This window comes from Pseudophryne corroboree, chromosome 7, assembly GCF_028390025.1.
Source record: "Pseudophryne corroboree isolate aPseCor3 chromosome 7, aPseCor3.hap2, whole genome shotgun sequence".
Taxonomy (NCBI): Eukaryota; Metazoa; Chordata; class Amphibia; order Anura; family Myobatrachidae; genus Pseudophryne; species Pseudophryne corroboree.
This window is the reverse complement of record NC_086450.1, coordinates 215,535,847-215,549,004: the sequence shown is the minus strand read 5'-3', so window position 1 is coordinate 215,549,004 and position 13,158 is coordinate 215,535,847. Positions and strand designations below refer to the sequence as shown.

The 13,158-nt window shown below is 46.0% G+C and overlaps 1 long non-coding RNA gene across 1 annotated transcript in view; it reads right to left on the bottom strand.

Moving 5' to 3' along the window:
* LOC134943539 (uncharacterized) overlaps positions 1-12,763 on the bottom strand; it is a 64,046-nt gene extending 51,283 nt beyond the window's left edge. Inside the window, exon 1 of the long non-coding RNA XR_010181599.1 lies at positions 12,717-12,763. This is a non-coding gene — a long non-coding RNA (uncharacterized LOC134943539). The remainder of the gene's footprint in view (positions 1-12,716) is intronic.
* Positions 12,764-13,158: the final 395 nt, after the last annotated feature.

Genomic DNA, 13,158 nt, shown 5'->3' with positions numbered 1-13,158 from the left:
CCGCTGCTGTTCTTGCGGCGGGAGTCCATACATCTACCCAGTGGGCTGTCACAGTCATATAGTCCTGACCCTGCCCTGCTCCACTTGTCCACATGTCCGTGGTTAAGTGGACATTGGGTACAGCTGCATTTTTTAGGACACTGGTGACTCTTTTTCTGAGGTCTGTGTACATTTTCGGTATCGCCTGCCTAGAGAAATGGAACCTAGATGGTATTTGGTACCGGGGACACAGTACCTCCAACAAGTCTCTAGTTGCCTCTGCAGTAATGATGGATACCGGAACCACGTTTCTCACCACCCAGGATGCCAAGGCCTCAGTTATCCACTTTGCAGCAGGATGACTGCTGTGATATTTCATCTTCCTCGCAAAGGACTGTTGGACAGTCAATTGCTTGGTGGAAGTAGTAAAAGTGGGCTTACGACTTCCCCTCTGGGATGACCATCGACTCCCAGCAGCAACAACAGCAGCGCCAGCAGCAGTAGGCGTTACACGCAAGGATGCATCGGAGGAATCCCAGGCAGGAGAGGACTCGTCAGAATTGCCAGTGACATGGCCTGCAGGACTATTGGCATTCCTGGGGAAGGAGGAAATTGACACTGAGGGAGTTGGTGGGGTGGTTTGCATGAGCTTGGTTACAAGAGGAAGGGATTTACTGGTCAGTGGACTGCTTCCGCTGTCGCCCAAAGTTTTTGAACTTGTCACTGACTTATTATGATGCGCTGCAGGTGACGTATAAGGGAGGATGTTCCGAGGTGGTTAACGTCCTTACCCCTACTTATTACAGCTTGACAAAGGCAACACACGGCTTGACAAATGTTGTCCGCATTTCTGTTGAAATACTTCCACACCGAAGAGCTGATTTTTTTGGTATTTTCACCAGGCATGTCAATGGCCATATTCCTCCCACGGACAACAGGTGTCTCCCCGGGTGCCTGACTTAAACAAACCACCTCACCATCAGAATCCTCCTTGTCAATTTCCTCCCCAGCGCCAGCAACACCCATATCCTCCTCATCCTGGTGTACTTCAACACTGACATCTTCAATCTGACTATCAGGAACTGGACTGCGGGTGCTCCTTCCAGCACTTGCAGGGGGTGTGCAAATGGTGGAAGGCGCATGCTCTTCATGTCCAGTGATGGGAAGGTCAGGCATCGCAACCGACACAATTGGACTCTCCTTGTGGATTTGGGATTTCGAAGAACGCATAGTTCTTTGCTGTGCTTTTGCCAGCTTGAGTCTTTTCATTTTTCTAGCGAGAGGCTGAGTGCTTCCATCCTCATGTGAACCTGAACCACTAGCCATGAACATAGGCCAGGGCCTCAGCCGTTCCTTGCCACTCCGTGTGGTAAATGGCATATTGGCAAGTTTACGCTTCTCCTCCGACAATTTTATTTTAGATTTTTGAGTCCTTTTTTTACTGATATTTGGTGTTTTGGATTTTACGTGCTCTGTACTATGACATTGGGCATCGGCCTTGGCAGACGACGTTGCTGGCATTTCATCGTCTCGGCCATGACTAGTGGCAGCAGCTTCAGCACGAGGTGGAAGTCGATCTTGATCTTTCCCTATTTTTGGAACCTCAACATTTTTGTTCTCCATATTTTAATAGGCACAACTAAAAGGCACCTCAGGTAAACAATGGAGATGGATGGATACTAGTATACTTATGGATGAGGAGCGACTGCCGACACAGAGGTAGCTACAGCCGTGGACTACCGTACTGTGTCTGCTGCTAATATAGACTGGATGATAATGAGATAAAATTAAAATATATATATATATATCACACTAGTACTGCAGCCGGACAGGTATATATTATGTAATGACGGACCTGCTGGACACTGTCTGTCAGACTCAGCACTGCAGACTCCTAAAGTAAGCTACTAGTATCAAGAAGATAGAAAAGAAAAAAAACCACGGGTAGGTGGTATACAATTATGGATGGACGAGCGACTGCCGACACAGAGATAGCTACAGCCGTGGACTACCGTACTGTGTCTGCTGCTAATATAGACTGGATGATAATGAGATAAAATTAATATATATATATATATATATATATATATATATCACACTAGTACTGCAGCCGGACAGGTATATATTATGTAATGACGGACCTGCTGGACACTGTCTGTCAGACTCAGCACTGCAGACTCCTAAAGTAAGCTACTAGTATCAAGAAGATAGAAAAAAAAAACCACGGGTAGGTGGTATACAATTATGGATGGACGAGCGACTGCCGACACAGAGGTAGCTACAGCCGTGGACTACCGTACTGTGTCTGCTGCTAATATACACTGGATGATAATGAGATAAAATTAAAATATATATATATATCACACTAGTACTGCAGCCGGACAGGTATATATTATGTAATGACGGACCTGCTGGACACTGTCTGTCAGACTCAGCACTGCAGACTCCTAAAGTAAGCTACTAGTATCAAGAAGATAGAAAAAAAAAAAACCACGGGTAGGTGGTATACAATTATGGATGGACGAGCGACTGCCGACACAGAGGTAGCTACAGCCGTGGACTACCGTACTGTGTCTGCTGATAATATAGACTGGATGATAATGAGATAAAATTAAAATATATATATATATCACACTAGTACTGCAGCCGGACAGGTATATATTATGTAATGACGGACCTGCTGGACACTGTCTGTCAGACTCAGCACTGCAGACTCCTAAAGTAAGCTACTAGTATCAAGAAGATAGAGAAAAAAAAAACCACGGGTAGGTGGTATACAATTATGGATGGACGAGCGACTGCCGACACAGAGGTAGCTACAGCCGTGGACTACCGTACTGTGTATGCTGCTAATATAGACTGGATGATAATGAGATAAAATTAAAAAAATATATATATATCACACTAGTACTGCAGCCGGACAGGTATATATTATGTAATGACGGACCTGCTGGACACTGTCTGCAGAATGCGTTTATAAAAACACCACACGACGAGTGGTTAACTTTTTCAGGCAGACAATCACAATATACTGGTGGTCAGCAGACAATCACAATACTGGTGGTCAGTGGTCACTGGTCAGTCACACTGGCAGTGGCACTCTGGCAGCAAAAGTGTGCACTGTACTTAAAATATGTACTCCTGCTATAACTGCTCCCTAGTCTCCCCCACAATTAAGCTGTGTGAGCAGTGAGCACTCAGCACAGTCAGATAATGATATACAGTATTACATATGATGCAGCACACTGGGCTGAGCACAGATATGGTATGTGACTGTGTCACACTGTGTATCGGTTTTTTTCAGGCAGAGAACGGATTAATTAAACTGGTGGTCACTGGTCACACTATCAGCAGCAAGTAGTACTCCTCCTAATAATATGCTCCCCAAAATTTGTGTCTCTCTCTAGTACTCTAGTCTAAACGGAGAGGACGCCAGCCACGTCCTCTCCCTATCAATCTCAATGCACGTGTGAAAATGGCGGCGACGCGCGGCTCCTTATATAGAATCCGAGTCTCGCGATAGAATCCGAGCCTCGCGAGAATCCGACAGCGGGATGATGACGTTCGGGTGCGCTCGGGTTAACCGAGCAAGGCGGGAAGATCTGAGTCGCTCGGCCCCGTGTAAAAAAACCTGAAGTTCGGGCGGGTTCGTATTCCGAGGAACCGAACCCGCTCATCACTAGAAGACACACCAGCAGACAGGAAGAGGGGAGAGCTGCAGGTGAACCTTGCAGCAGACTAGGAGAGGGACTATGGTAAACAAGCACTGCTTGACCCGGTAAGTAGAAACCGGGCTACGGAGCACTGTGAAAAGTACAGTGCGAGCATCCTTATTATGTGTTGCAGCAGTTCTTTCTTAATGGGAGGAGTGTATTCCAGAATAAGATTGCCCCTTCCACTGATCCCGTATGGTCATTCAACGGTTTGATGAGTGTAACACTGATGTTATCTATTTCACATAGCCCCTTAGCCAACAGATTTGAACCCAGTTGAGAATATATGGTATTTTCTGGAACAATGCCAAAGACCACATTTTTAACCTTGTACAACCAGTTTAGTAAATTTATTGTGGAAGATAGTCCTTCAGTCCTGCATAATTCCAGATATATGCATTGCCAAAGACAATACATACTTTTCTAGCTGTACATAGGTCCATGTTATGTCACTATACAGGTGGTTCCATTTCTTATCTAATTTCTAGACTGTTTGTGTGGTTTGTGCGTGCATACGTATCTTATCTATCTGTCTATTATATACGTATACTCTCTCTCTCTCTATATATATATATACATATATGCATTTATATATATATATATATATATATATATATATTAGAGATGTGCACTTGAAATTTTTCGGGTTTTGTGTTTTGGTTTTGGGTTCGGTTCCGCGGCCGTGTTTTGGGTTCGACCGCGTTTTGGCAAAACCTCACCGAATTTTTTTGTCGGATTCGGGTGTGTTTTGGATTCGGGTGTTTTTTTCAAAAAACACTAAAAAACAGCTTAAATCATAGAATTTGGGGGTCATTTTGATCCCAAAGTATTATTAACCTCAAAAACCATAATTTCCACTCATTTTCAGTCTATTCTGAATACCTCACACCTCACAATATTATTTTTAGTCCTAAAATTTGCACCGAGGTCGCTGGATGACTAAGCTAAGCGACCCTAGTGGCCGACACAAACACCTGGCCCATCTAGGAGTGGCACTGCAGTGTCACACAGGATGGCCCTTCCAAAAAACACTCCCCAAACAGCACATGACGCAAAGAAGAAAAAAAGAGGCGCAATGAGGTAGCTGTGTGAGTAAGCTAAGCGACCCTAGTGGCCGACACAAACACCTGGCCCATCTAGGAGTGGCACTGCAGTGTCACGCAGGATGGCCCTTCCAAAAAACACTCCCCAAACAGCACATGACGCAAAGAAAAAAAGAGGCGCAATGAGGTAGCTGTGTGAGTAAGCTAAGCGACCCTAGTGGCCGACACAAACACCTGGCCCATCTAGGAGTGGCACTGCAGTGTCACGCAGGATGGCCCTTCCAAAAAACACTCCCCAAACAGCACATGACGCAAAGAAAAAAAGAGGCGCAATGAGGTAGCTGTGTGAGTAAGATAAGCGACCCTAGTGGCCGACACAAACACCTGGCCCATCTAGGAGTGGCACTGCAGTGTCACGCAGAATGGCCCTTCCAAAAAACACTCCCCAAACAGCACATGACGCAAAGAAAAAAAGAGGCACAATGAGGTAGCTGTGTGAGTAAGATAAGCGACCCTAGTGGCCGACACAAACACTTGGCCCATCTAGGAGTGGCACTGCAGTGTCACGCAGGATTGCCCTTCCAAAAAACACTCCCCAAACAGCACATGTCGCAAAGAAAAAAAGAGGCGCAATGAGGTAGCTGTGTGAGTAAGATAAGCGACCCTAGTGGCCGACACAAACACCTGGCCCATCTAGGAGTGGCACTGCAGTGTCACGCAGGACGGCCCTTCCAAAAAACACTCCCCAAACAGCACATGACGCAAAGAAAAAAAGAGGCGCAATGAGGCAGCTGTGTAAGTAAGATAAGCGACCCTAGTGGCCGACACAAACACCTGGCCCATCTAGGAGTGGCACTGCAGTGTCACGCAAGATGGCCCTTCCAAAAAACACTCCCCAAACAGCACATGACGCAAAGAAGAAAAAAAGAGGCGCAATGAGGTAGCTGTGTGAGTAAGATAAGCGACCCTAGTGGCCGACACAAACACCTGGCCCATCTAGGAGTGGCACTGCAGTGTCACGCAGGACGGCCCTTCCAAAAAACACTCCCCAAACAGCACATGACGCAAAGAAAAAAAGAGGCGCAATGAGGCAGCTGTGTAAGTAAGATAAGCGACCCTAGTGGCCGACACAAACACCTGGCCCATCTAGGAGTGGCACTGCAGTGTCACGCAAGATGGCCCTTCCAAAAAACACTCCCCAAACAGCACATGACGCAAAGAAGAAAAAAAGAGGCGCAATGAGGTAGCTGTGTGAGTAAGCTAAGCGACCCTAGTGGCCGACACAAACACCTGGCCCATCTAGGAGTGGCACTGCAGTGTCACGCAGGATGGCCCTTCCAAAAAACACTCCCCAAACAGCACATGACGCAAAGAAAAAAAGAGGCGCAATGAGGTAGCTGTGTAAGTAAGATAAGCGACCCTAGTGGCCGACACAAACACCTGGCCCATCTAGGAGTGGCACTGCAGTGTCACGCAAGATGGCCCTTCCAAAAAACACTCCCCAAACAGCACATGACGCAATGAAGAAAAAAAGAGGCGCAATGAGGTAGCTGTGTGAGTAAGATAAGCGACCCTAGTGGCCGACACAAACACCTGGCCCATCTAGGAGTGGCACTGCAGTGTCACGCAGGATGGCCCTTCCAAAAAACACTCCCCAAACAGCACATGACGCAAAGAAAAAAAGAGGCGCAATGAGGTAGCTGTGTGAGTAAGATAAGCGACCCTAGTGGCCGACACAAACATCTGGCCCATCTAGGAGTGGCACTGCAGTGTCACGCAGGATGGCCCTTCCAAAAAACACTCCCCAAACAGCACATGACGCAAAGAAGAAAAAAAGAGGCGCAATGAGGTAGCTGTGTGAGTAAGCTAAGCGACCCTAGTGGCCGACACAAACACCTGGCCCATCTAGGAGTGGCACTGCAGTGTCACGCAGGATGGCCCTTCCAAAAAACACTCCCCAAACAGCACATGACGCAAATAAAAATGAAAGAAAAAAGAGGTGCAAGATGGAATTGTCCTTGGGCCCTCCCACTCACCCTTATGTTATATAAACAGGACATGCACACTTTAACCAACCCATCATTTCAGTGACAGGGTCTGCCACACGACTGTGACTGAAATGACGGGTTGGTTTGGACCCCCACCGAAAAATAAGCAATTAATCTCTCCTTGCACAAACTGGCTCTACAGAGGCAAGATGTCCACCTCATCATCATCCTCCGATATATCACCGTGTACATCCCGCTCCTCACAGATTATCAATTCGTCCCCACTGGAATCCACCATCTCAGCTCCCTGTGTACTTTGTGGAGGCAATTGCTGCTGGTCAATGTCTCCACGGAGGAATTGATTATAATTCATTTTAATGAACATCATCTTCTCCACATTTTCTGGAAGTAACCTCGTACGCCGATTGCTGACAAGGTGAGTGGCGGCACTAAACACTCTTTCGGAGTACACACTTGTGGGAGGGCAACTTAGGTAGAATAAAGCCAGTTTGTGCAAGGGCCTCCAAATTGCCTCTTTTTCCTGCCAGTATAAGTACGGACTGTCTGACGTGCCTACTTGGATGCGGTCACTCATATAATCCTCCACCATTCTTTCAATGGGGAGAGAATCATATGCAGTGACAGTAGACAACATGTCCGTAATCGTTGGCAGGTCCTTCAGTCCGGACCAGATGTCAGCATCAGCAGTCGCTCCAGACTGCCCTGCATCACCGCCAGCGGGTGGGCTCGGAATTCTGAGCCTTTTCCTCGCACCCCCAGTTGCGGGAGAATGTGAAGGAGGAGATGTTGACAGGTCGCGTTCCGCTTGACTTGACAATTTTGTCACCAGCAGGTCTTTGAACCCCAGCAGACTTGTGTCTGCCGGAAAGAGAGATCCAAGGTAGGTTTTAAATCTAGGATCGAGCACGGTGGCCAAAATGTAGTGCTCTGATTTCAACAGATTGACCACCCGTGAATCCTTGTTAAGCGAATTAAGGGCTCCATCCACAAGTCCCACATGCCTAGCGGAATCGCTCCCTTTTAGCTCCTCCTTTAATGCCTCCAGCTTCTTCTGCAAAAGCCTGATGAGGGGAATGACCTGACTCAGGCTGGCAGTGTCTGAACTGACTTCACGTGTGGCAAGTTCAAAAGGTTGCAGAACCTTGCACAACGTTGAAATCATTCTCCACTGCGCTTGAGACAGGTACATTCCACCTCCTATATCGTGCTCAATTGTATAGGCTTGAATGGCCTTTTGCTGCTCCTCCAACCTCTGAAGCATATAGAGGGTTGAATTCCACCTCGTTACCACTTCTTGCTTCAGATGATGGCAGGGCAGGTTCAGGCGTTTTTGGTGGTGCTCCAGTCTTCTGTACGTGGTGCCTGTACGCCGAAAGTGTCCCGCAATTCTTCTGGCCACCGACAGCATCTCTTGCACGCCCCTGTCGTTTTTTAAAAAATTCTGCACCACCAAATTCAAGGTATGTGCAAAACATGGGACGTGCTGGAATTTGCCCATATTTAATGCACACACAATATTGCTGGCGTTGTCCGATGCCACAAATCCACAGGAGAGTCCAATTGGGGTAAGCCATTCCGCGATGATCTTCCTCAGTTGCCGTAAGAGGTTTTCAGCTGTGTGCGTATTCTGGAAACCGGTGATACAAAGCGTAGCCTGCCTAGGAAAGAGTTGGCGTTTGCGAGATGCTGCTACTGGTGCCGCCGCTGCTGTTCTTGCGGCGGGAGTCCATACATCTACCCAGTGGGCTGTCACAGTCATATAGTCCTGACCCTGCCCTGCTCCACTTGTCCACATGTCCGTGGTTAAGTGGACATTGGGTACAACTGCATTTTTTAGGACACTGGTGAGTCTTTTTCTGACGTCCGTGTACATTCTCGGTATCGCCTGCCTAGAGAAGTGGAACCTAGATGGTATTTGGTAACGGGGGCACACTACCTCAAGAAATTGTCTAGTTCCCTGTGAACTAACGGCGGATACCGGACGCATGTCTAACACCAACATAGTTGTCAAGGCCTCAGTTATCCGCTTTGCAACAGGATGACTGCTGTGATATTTCATCTTCCTCGCAAAGGACTGTTGGACAGTCAATTGCTTGGTGGAAGTAGTAAAAGTGGGCTTACGACTTCCCCTCTGGGATGACCATCGACTCCCAGCAGCAACAACAGCAGCGCCAGCAGCAGTAGGCGTTACACGCAAGGATGCATCGGAGGAATCCCAGGCAGGAGAGGACTCGTCAGAATTGCCAGTGACATGGCCTGCAGGACTATTGGCATTCCTGGGGAAGGAGGAAATTGACACTGAGGGAGTTGGTGGGGTGGTTTGCGTGAGCTTGGTTACAAGAGGAAGGGATTTACTGGTCAGTGGACTGCTTCCGCTGTCGCCCAAAGTTTTTGAACTTGTCACTGACTTATTATGAATGCGCTGCAGGTGACGTATAAGGGAGGATGTTCCGAGGTGGTTAACGTCCTTACCCCTACTTATTACAGCTTGACAAAGGCAACACACGGCTTGACAAATGTTGTCCGCATTTCTGTTGAAATACTTCCACACCGAAGAGCTGATTTTTTTGGTATTTTCACCAGGCATGTCAACGGCCCTATTCCTCCCACGGACAACAGGTGTCTCCCCGGGTGCCTGACTTAAACAAACCACCTCACCATCAGAATCCTCCTTGTCAATTTCCTCCCCAGCGCCAGCAACACCCATATCCTCCTCATCCTGGTGTACTTCAACACTGACATCTTCAGTCTGACTATCAGGAACTGGACTGCGGGTGCTCCTTCCAGCACTTGCAGGGGGCGTGCAAATGGTGGAAGGCGCATGCTCTTCACGTCCAGTGTTGGGAAGGTCAGGCATCGCAACCGACACAATTGGACTCTCCTTGTGGATTTGGGATTTGGAAGAACGCACAGTTCTTTGCGGTGCTTTTGCCAGGTTGAGTCTTTTCATTTTTCTAGCGAGAGGCTGAGTGCTTCCATCCTCATGTGAAGCTGAACCACTAGCCATGAACATAGGCCAGGGCCTCAGACGTTCCTTGCCACTCCATGTGGTAAATGGCATATTGGCAAGTTTACGCTTCTCCTCCGACAATTTTATTTTAGATTTTGGAGTCCTTTTTTTACTGATATTTGGTGTTTTGGATTTTACATGCTCTGTACTATGACATTGGGCATCGGCCTTGGCAGACGACGTTGCTGGCATTTCATCATCTCGGCCATGACTAGTGGCAGCAGCTTCAGCACGAGGTGGAAGTGGATCTTGATCTTTCCCTAATTTTGGAACCTCAACATTTTTGTTTTCCATATTTTAATAGGCACAACTAAAAGGCACCTCAGGTAAACAATGGAGATGGATGGATACTAGTATACTTATGGATGGACGAGCGACTGCCGACACAGAGGTAGCTACAGCCGTGGACTACCGTACTGTGTCTGCTGCTAATATAGACTGGATGATAATGAGATGAAATTAATATATATATATATAATATCACTAGTACTGCAGCCGGACAGGTATATATATTTATTATGTAATGACTGATGACGGACCTGCTGGACACTGTCAGCTCAGCAGCACCGCAGACTGCTACAGTAAGCTACTATAGTAGTATGTATCAAGAAGAAAGAAAAAAAAAAACCACGGGTAGGTGGTATACAATTATGGATGGACGAGCGACTGCCGACACAGAGGTAGCTACAGCCGTGGACTACCGTACTGTGTCTGCTGCTAATATAGACTGGATGATAATGAGATGAAATTAATATATATATATATATATAATATCACTAGTACTGCAGCCGGACAGGTATATATATTTATTATGTAATGACTGATGACGGACCTGCTGGACACTGTCAGCTCAGCAGCACCGCAGACTGCTACAGTAAGCTACTATAGTAGTATGTATCAAGAAGAAAGAAAAAAAAAACCACGGGTAGGTGGTATACAATTATGGATGGACGAGCGACTGCCGACACAGAGGTAGCTACAGCCGTGGACTACCGTACTGTGTCTGCTGCTAATATAGACTGGATGATAATGAGATGAAATTAATATATATATATATATATAATATCACTAGTACTGCAGCCGGACAGGTATATATATTTATTATGTAATGACTGATGACGGACCTGCTGGACACTGTCAGCTCAGCAGCACCGCAGACTGCTACAGTAAGCTACTATAGTAGCATGTATCAAAAAGAAAGAAAGAAAAAAAACCACGGGTAGGTGGTATACAATTATGGATGGACGAGCGACTGCCGACACAGAGGTAGCTACAGCCGTGGACTACTGTACTGTGTCTGCTGCTAATATAGACTGGATGATAATGAGATGAAATTAATATATATATATATAATATCACTAGTACTGCAGCCGGACAGGTATATATATCTATTATGTAATGACTGATGACGGACCTGCTGGACACTGTCACCTCAGCAGCACCGCAGACTGCTACAGTAAACTACTATAGTAGTATGTATCAAGAAGAAAGAAAAAAAAAAAACCACGGGTAGGTGGTATACAATTATGGATGGACGAGCGACTGCCGACACAGAGGTAGCTACAGCCGTGGACTACCATACTGTGTCTGCTGCTAATATAGACTGGATGATAATGAGATGAAATTAATATATATATATATAATATCACTAGTACTGCAGCCGGACAGGTATATATATTTATTATGTAATGACTGATGACGGACCTGCTGGACACTGTCAGCTCAGCAGCACCGCAGACTGCTACAGTAAGCTACTATAGTAGTATGTATCAAGAAGAAAGAAAGAAAAAAACACGGGTAGGTGGTATACAATTATGGATGGACGAGCGACTGCCGACACATAGGTAGCTACAGCCGTGGACTACCGTACTGTGTCTGCTGCTAATATAGACTGGATGATAATGAGATGAAATTAATATTTATATATATAATATCACTAGTACTGCAGCCGGACAGGTATATATATTTATTATGTAATGACTGATGACGGACCTGCTGGACACTGTCAGCTCAGCAGCACCGCAGACTGCTACAGTAAGCTACTATAGTAGTATGTATCAAGAAGAAAGAAAAAAAAAAAACACGGGTAGGTGGTATACAATTATGGATGGACGAGCGACTGCCGACACAGAGGTAGCTACAGCCGTGGACTACCGTACTGTGTCTGCTGCTAATATAGACTGGATGATAATGAGATGAAATTAATATATATATATATATATAATATCACTAGTACTGCAGCCGGACAGGTATATATATTTATTATGTAATGACTGATGAGGGACCTGTTGGACACTGTCAGCTCAGCAGCACCGCAGACTGCTACAGTAAGCTACTATAGTAGTATGTATCAAGAAGAAAGAAAAAAAAAAAAACAACGGGTAGGTGGTATACAATTATGGATGGACGAGCGACTGCCGACACAGAGGTAGCTACAGCCGTGGACTACCGTACTGTGTCTGCTGCTAATATAGACTGGATGATAATGAGATGAAATTAATATATATATATATATATAATATCACTAGTACTGCAGCCGGACAGGTATATATATTTATTATGTAATGACTGATGACGGACCTGCTGGACACTGTCAGCTCAGCAGCACCGCAGACTGCTACAGTAAGCTACTATAGTAGTATGTCTCAAGAAGAAAGAAAAAAAAAACACGGGTAGGTGGTATACAATTATATATATATTATATACAATTATATATATATATTGTAACACTGTAGGGGTGCAAGGTGCCTTTTCCTGGGGAATATGGCAGCCCGCAGCAGCTGAGGAACAACACAAGTCCAGTTTCTGGTACAACCGACCCCGGACAGTTTTATTGAAACAGAAAATAAAACAAACCCCAAAATAAAAATACCTTGCCTGTCCGGCACTAACTAAACATAAGATGTTCCTAACTGTCACTAAACAAAACACAGAGTTCTTCAGTACATACTGTATAGCTTACTTGCATCAGAAAGCGTGTCTCTCACACACAGATCCTGCAGCCTTCCCAGGCAGTCTGCCCATACTAATCAGGTTAGAAGCACTATATCACTCTTACACAGCTGAAACCCTGATTAGCCCTCTGTGAGGCCAAAGACCCGAACTGGGCCCAATGTCTAGAACTCGCCTTATCTCTCTCTCAGAGCCTTTTCCCAGCTTTTATAGCAAACTGAAAAGGTTCAGACAAAACAAAAAGCATTTTTCCTAGAAGTTAACATTTTCTAAAACATGTAAGACAAGAACCTGGGACAAATATACCTGCCCTCAAACACTATCCCAGTGTTCTTGTCACATATCCCCCTCCCCTGTTTCGACCTAGGGGCCGGAACACTTGTAGCCCCCAAACAGAAGATGCGAGACAATGCATCTGCGTTGGCCAATTGTGTTCCCGGTCTATGTTCGAC